The 7544-nt window shown below is 34.3% G+C and overlaps 1 long non-coding RNA gene and 1 pseudogene across 2 annotated transcripts; one reads left to right on the top strand and one right to left on the bottom strand.

The window, feature by feature from the left end:
* The first annotated feature begins 637 nt into the window (after positions 1 to 637).
* On the top strand, positions 638 to 2224 carry LOC116134639 (annotated as a pseudogene).
* Positions 2225 to 4331: 2107 nt separating this feature from the next.
* LOC116134559 lies at positions 4332 to 6596 on the bottom strand. Of its 2 annotated transcripts, none has more exons than XR_004128764.1 (3): positions 6219 to 6596; positions 4745 to 5278; positions 4332 to 4644 (listed from the first exon to the last, which is right to left on the bottom strand). It is a non-coding gene; the product is annotated as an uncharacterized LOC116134559 (long non-coding RNA). The 2 variants fall into 2 exon arrangements; XR_004128763.1 differs by having other exon boundaries at positions 4332 to 4836; positions 5017 to 5278; positions 6219 to 6590.
* Positions 6597 to 7544: the final 948 nt, after the last annotated feature.

The following is a 7544-nucleotide window of genomic DNA, read 5'->3' as shown; positions in this document are numbered from 1 at the left end:
TATTCATCCACATCAAAATATCTTTTATTTTCTTATTTTGATTATTTAATTTTTTTTAATTAGTATTTATGTTAATTTGATTTGATTTATATTAATATTTATAATAATTATATAATTCAAAAAAATATGAAAAATTTAAAAAAAAAAAAAAAAAACTTTACTACAATACAAATATTAAATTTCAATAACTCAAAATAAATTAATTAATATATAAAAAATAATTTGAGAATTAATTTCACACGGTTGATGATGTCTTAAATACGAACAATGTTAACTTTTCTTAAAAATAGTCTATCAATTTAATATTATATGTTCTTACAAGTACTCTGAATTATAGAAGTTTGAACAAGAATGGAGAAAAATGATTCACACTTTTCTATTAAAAGAGGACGTATAAATACAGATTTGAGAAACTTAAATTACTCCTAAACTTATGATAACGTATAACAACATATGTGTAAATGTAGGAAAGTATGAGCTGTACAGATTTCCCAAACTAGCTGATAAAAAACAATTAAATGTGTCAGATGCAGTTACGAATTCTGGTGCTGATTTTCTGCATGAATAATAGCTGTCCTTATATGGATCACCACCCTCTCCATACGATATCTTAATTTCAGTCCAGCTCTAAGAAAACATGGAACTCTTCTCTCTGCAAACTTTTCTCTTCTTTCCTTTACTCTTTCTCTTCTACTTCTACTTTCACACTTCATACAAAAAACCCATAAGTAACGGCTTCAAACATTACCCTATACTAGGATTCATACCCGATTTCATCAAAAACCGGCACCGATTCCTTGACTGGACAGCTGAAATCCTCAAACGCTGCCCCTCCCGCACTGCTTCCTTATACCGTCCAGTCAATTTGCGACGGCCAATCCCTCAAACATCGAGTATATTCTCAAAACCAACTTCGAGAACTACCCGAAAGGCGAAAAATTCATCTCCTTTCTTGAATATTTCTTCGGTCGAGGAATCTTTAACTCCGATGGAGAGTTATGGAAAGTCCAGAGGAAAATTGCCGGCTATGAATTCAACCCAAAATCGCTTCGAAATTTTGTTACAGAAAATGTTACCTGCGAGATCTTTTCAAGGTTAGTTCCCATTTTAAGAAAAGCCTCCGAATCAAAACAAGTGTTGGATTTACAAGATATTTTAGAGCGGTTTGCATTTGATAACATTTGTAAAGTAGCGTTTAACGTTGATCCGGGCTTTCTCGATAAAGATGGAACCGCTCATTCCGAGTTCATGCGCGCTTTTGATTATGGAACCACACTCAGTGCGGACCGATTCTTGTCTGTATCGGCATTCATATGGAAAATCAAGAGGTTCTTTAACATTGGATCAGAACGACTGATGAGAAAATCCATTGCATTAGTTCATGAATTTGCTAATAATATTATTCGTTCAAGACTGGAGACTATGGGTGAAGATTGACTGTCGCGGTTTATGAGAAATAACGAAAACTCGCCCGAATTTCTCCGAGATATCGTCATCAGCTTCATTCTTGCAGGACGCGACTCAACATCAACGGCTTTAACTTGGTTCTTTTGGCTACTATCTTCTCACTCAAACGTTGAGGAAAAGATATTGAAGGAGCTGGAGTCAATTCGGACCAGAAACGGGAAAAGTATCGGCGATGTTTACAGTTTTGAAGAGCTGGGAGACATGAATTATTTACATGCAGCGATATCTGAAGCGATGCGGCTGTACCCACCGGTACCGAACGATACGAAAGAGTGCATGAAAAACGATATGTTGCCGGACGGCACATTTATCGGGGAAGGATGGTTCATTACAATATTACATATGCGATGGGTCGAATGGAGAGCATCTGGGGCGAGAATTGCTATGAATATTTGCCGGAACGGTGGCTTGAAAATGGAATATATCGGCCAGAGAACATGTTTCGGTTCCCGGTTTTTCATGCCGGACCGAGAATATGTTTGGGGAAAGATATGGCGTATATTCAGATGAAATCAGTTGCAGTATCTGTGATTGAGAGGTTTGTGATCGACGTACAGGATAAGGACAGGAGCGGCTGTTATCTTTGACAATAAAAATGAAAAATGGGTTACTCGTGAGAGTGAAGGAAAGATGTGTGGTCGTGATGAAGTGAGCTTGATTTACCAGTTGTAGTAAGAATGTATAATAAAACTTGTTGTGATCACTTGTTTGGAATAGTACTATTGTACTAAATGACTACAGTAACAGCAGCTATCAGTATCGCAATTAAAAACAATAATATTAGATGCACGGACAAATTTTACCAACAATTTGTGTAATGTATAATAGAACTTGTTGTGATCACTTGTTTGGAATAGTATTATTGTACTAAATGACTACAGTAACAACAGCTACCAGTACCGTAATAAAAAAACAATAATATTATATACACAAACAAATCTTACAAAGAATTTATATACAAACTCATTATATTTACTTTTTTATTTATTTATTTTCACATTAAATTATACATAAATCTTTATAAGATTTTAAAACTCCACTTGTTTTAATATTTTTACACTATCTTATTCCTATAATTCTGAAAATATACATTTGTTTCCCTATTCAGAAAATCATAATCTATTTTATTCAATTACTTTTAAAACTTTAAGTTTGTTAATTTAATTAAACACCCCTAAAAAAAGTTTAGAAATTAATAAAAACATCCTCACCCACCCACATTTGTCAGATTCTAGCCACCACCATCAGAAGGTGGTTGGAATTTGATATAATATGGCTGATATGGCCGTCGTTGACAACCAAACGCGGCTAGATCTGGCTAGAAAAGGCCATCTCAGCCCATGACTGGTCAGATCCAACCGGTCGTGCACCGATACGGTGACTCCGGCCACCCTCCAGTGATGGTAGCCGACTGCTGGTATTTAATGGGTGAGTGGGGGTGTTTTTATAATTTTTTATATTTTTATCACAAGGGTGTTTAGTAAATTAACAAACATATGAGGTGTTTTTGTTAATTTTTAAATCCTACCTCGTTACGACCACCCAACTCTTACTTTTTCAAAAATACTAAAACAAATGCATCTGGTTCGTTTGTTTAAATATCCTATTTGTATTCCAAATCAAAATGCACATTTGTTTCCCTATTCTCAAAATACTACTCCAAATTTTTCAACTATTTTTAATTTTCAAATTCTACCTCGTAATAATCATCCACTACCTCGTAATAACCACTAAACTCTACCTAACAATAATATTTCAAAAATACTACTCCAAATAACTAAAATACGCATTTGTTTCCCTATCATATCCATATTCCAAATCATCATTTGTTTCTCTATTCTCAAAATTATATCCTAAATTATTCAACTATTTTTAATTTTCAAATTCTATCTCGTAATAGCCACCCAACTCTACCTAACAATAATATTTTAAAATTACTACTCCAAATAAGTGAATAACTAAACAAACGCACGCAGTACTCTGTTTCTTTTGGATTTGGAAAATGGTATCAAGTGGCACACAATGAAATGGTGATCCACCTCAGCAAGTTAAGAGAGAGAGGCAAAACCTTTGGTGGATTTACAGTCAACAACTACGTGTTGTTGGTGCAGACACTTAACTCAGAAAGATTCACCATTATTTACCACACAAATCACCTGCCTTGATCATATTTTATGATTTTATCCATTCAAAATACATTAATGAGAATCTACGGTTTGGTTCTGTTTGGTTCATTATTGGGTAGTTTTTAGAATAATATTTTGAAAAAAATTAAATTAGGTGGGTATTACGATATAGAATTTTAAAAATTAACAAAAATACCCCCTATGTATATTTATTTACTAAACACCCCTATAATAAAATATTCAAAGTTAATAAAAACACCCTCAATCCACTCATTAAATACGAACAGCTGACCACCACCGCCGAAAGGTAGCCGGAGTCATCGTATCAACGCACAACCATATCATGGTCGTCGTTGACGACTATCTGCCAAAGATCTGGCTAGAAAAGGCTAGATTGACGCACTACCGGCCAGATTCAGCCAACAGTGCGCCATTACACCAGATTCTGACCAGCTTCCGATAGTGGTGACCAAAATCTAATAAATTTGGATTGCTGAGTGTTTTTGTCAATTTTTTTTTTTTTTTTTTGGATTATTTAGTTAAATCAACAAATTTAGAAGGTTTAAAAGAAATTGAATAATTTAGAATTATATTTTGAAAATAGGTGAACCAAACACAAATTTTGTATCAACTTTATTGGGAAAACTAGAATAGTTTTCCCAATATATGTACCAAATGGAGCCTACATATCTGCTACCGAGGATATTCATACGAAGACCAATGCTTATCCAACAAATGAAAATTGTAAATTCACTAGTCGAATTACATTTTGCTATAATGTTATAATATTGACTAGCCACTCCAAACCTTATAACAAAATCAACATTGTACTTACACACAATAAACTCCAAAACAAAGTACACAAAAAACCTATTACAAATAAAATCAAAAATAAAATATTAGACTGGACTGTATACAGATTTGTATGACTTTGTGGGAAGAATAAACCCAGGGGATTTTTCACTAGGGCTACATCTTCAGCAACCACCACCACTTGCAGGTTCAATAGAACTCAGTAGCCCATTGCCTCTTAGTTGCATGCAATGATCCTCTGCATCCGTTTGAGAACAAATAATCAAAACAGACAATCCATTGTAGTGTGTTCTTTACATGATATTAACTGCATTGTCCAAAGTCATTCCGGGTATAACCTTCATTAATACTTGGACAAAATATTCCCGTTTAGTTTAGCTGTAATTGTGTAGTATCACTCAATAAGGTGGAATTGTTTTTTTTTTTTTTCCTGAAAAAGTAAAGAATAGTACCACTAATGCTTCAGCATGCCATTCATTTGATTCTATATAAAAGAGAACTATTCTATGTCGTACAGAAATATTCACAAAACAAAATGCACAATAATTAAAGAGAAATTCAAACTTGTAAGAATGAAAGGAACAAAATGACTTAAGATAAATGGTTTTACCTTGAGATACATTAAAATGCATATTCCACTGGAACACTTAAAAAGAAACAACTCAGAATATTGGGCATATAATACCTCAGATCAAATTTGGATTCTCAGCCAGGAGTGGTTCTCTCTATAACTGGCCTCTCCAACACCCCTCCTTTACCTGGTCATGTTGCTGAAACAGCCATGAGAACGTTCCAATTGGCATATGCCCTTCTACAAAGAGACTGTCTGTCCCCTTGTTGCACATACTATCATTAATCACCATCCTCATCATCTTGATACCAAAAAGACAAATAGTCTAACTCAAAATTTACCACACCCAATCAGGAGATTAAAAAATAAAACATATTAGAAAGAGAAACAGTATAATTTTGCATATCGCGATTCCCACTTCATTAATCAATTTAAGGGACACTAGGAATCTGTATTTTGAAAGGTCTCTCCAAATCTATCTATCTAGCCTCGACTGCAGGGGGAAATTACCAATATTTATTTATCTTCTTTTGATCTCCTCTTCTCTTCTCACTTAAGTATCCAAACAGAATCTAAAACTCCTCCCACCTCACTTCACTTCACATCACCTCTTTCCATTTCTCTCAAAACATCAACTATTTTTTTTTTTTTTTTTCTCAAAAAAGGCAATTTAAGAAAATCTACAGACTACTATGTTGTTCAGATACTAACTACAACTTGATTAACAAGTAAAAACTAAAAAACAAGACAATACATTGCTCCAAATTCATTTCAGCAAATGAAAAAACACAAAAATAACCCGAAACTCAAATAAAAACACATCATCATCTTAAAAACTAGTTGGCCATACACAATCCTTCCTGTTATACTCAAAATTGAACATGCAACATAACAACAGACTTAAAAGTAATTGTTACTAAAATCAAATCAAAGCCAATAAACTTATCCAACAAAAATAAAAGCCAAAAATATAGAGCATTGAAAGAAGAACTTGGTTTGGAATTGAAGACGGTGTTGGGTGAAAAAGCTAGTTTCCCACAAATTGCAATCTCCATATTTTCTCTCGCTCCGATCTCTTGCAAAAAGAGAGAGAGAGAGAGAGAAGAATGATAAACATCTAACTTGATAAAAATATACCCAGATGAGAATCGGACTATGCATTCATTTAACAAAAAAAAAAAAAAAAAGACAAACCCAGAAGAGAATTTGCAAGATGTGTAAAAAAAAAAAAAAACGAAAACCTGATAAGCAGAAGTCAAAGTCGGGGGGGAAGTGATGGCCGCTTAGGGTGGTGGTCAGTTGGGGTGTCGTTGAGATTGGTGGTGCTGGTGCGGCTGAGATGGGAGAAAGTGATGAGTTGAGGCAGGCAACCTGGTGTGGCTGTGGTGACCGCCGTGGGAACGGGCTGTGATTGGAGAATGTGGTGGCTAGGGTTTTCAAAATTGAATGGAAATTTGGGGAGAGTTTTTTTGGGTTTAGGGAAATTGAAAATTGAAATGTATATGTGTAGGATTTGTTTCAGGGAAGATTTCAAATTTTGGGATCTTGATTTTTTTTTTTTTTTTCTTTTTTAAGTTTTTGGGAAGTAACGTGGCAGATTCGTGATCGGCAAATGAGTTGCCTCTGTTACGTCAGCTGCCACGGCCGATTGTAAGGATAGTTAGTAAGACCATTTATAAGAATAACTATAATTATAAAGAAATTTTACAAAAGGTTTTCATATAAAGTAACATGGTAAAAAATGAATAAAAAAGTAAAAGAAACTCTTTAAATTCACTCTTCTATTTATTTTTTACCATACCACTTTATATAAAGATCTTTATAAAATTTTTTTATAAATGTAGTATTAATTATTTCAAAGAGTAAACGACATGCTGTCAACAAGCTTTGGTGAAAAGGAAAGTTTTCGTTAAATTCTAGTTCTCATTCTTAAACTAACATTATTACTAATTTTTTGGTTTTGATACAATTATAGAAAGTGGTATTATCATACTGTCTTTCACAAATAAATTATTTTTTAACATTCAAATTAGTAGAATTAGAAAAATAATCATCTTATTTTCAAATTTATTTCAGTAACACTCTTTTTCAACCTTCAACCTTCAATCATCCCCATCTCCAACCACCCAGCCACTGCAACTGCCACCACCACCTAGCTACTACAGTCGAACGACAAACCCAAACATTACGAAAATCAATCAATCAATCAACTGCAGAAATCCCAAACAAACAACGATTGGTGTGCGGGCCTGCGCATTAGGGGACAGGCACTAGGTGTGGTTTTTTGTCGAACGTCTAGTGTGCACACTGGAAGAGGTGGAAGGTGAGAGCGTTGAGGAGAGCTGACAATCAGAAAATCAACAACACTACAAAAAAAAACCTTCCTCAATCGTCTTCTAACAAACAAACTTCCAATGAATCAACAAATCAAACCCAAATCATCAATCACAATAAAAAAAAACCTTAGGGAGAGGAGGCTTCAATCGGTGACGTTTGATGAGCAACCGAGGTTAGGAAGGGTGGGGGTTTAAGAGATGGGAAGTTGGTGATGAGATTGGTGGAGACGG

The sequence above is a fragment of the Pistacia vera genome, unplaced genomic scaffold (assembly GCF_008641045.1).
Source record: "Pistacia vera cultivar Batoury unplaced genomic scaffold, PisVer_v2 Contig29, whole genome shotgun sequence".
Taxonomy (NCBI): domain Eukaryota; kingdom Viridiplantae; phylum Streptophyta; class Magnoliopsida; order Sapindales; family Anacardiaceae; genus Pistacia; species Pistacia vera.
The sequence above is the reverse complement of the archived record's forward strand: the minus strand, read 5'-3'. Positions and strand labels throughout refer to the sequence as shown.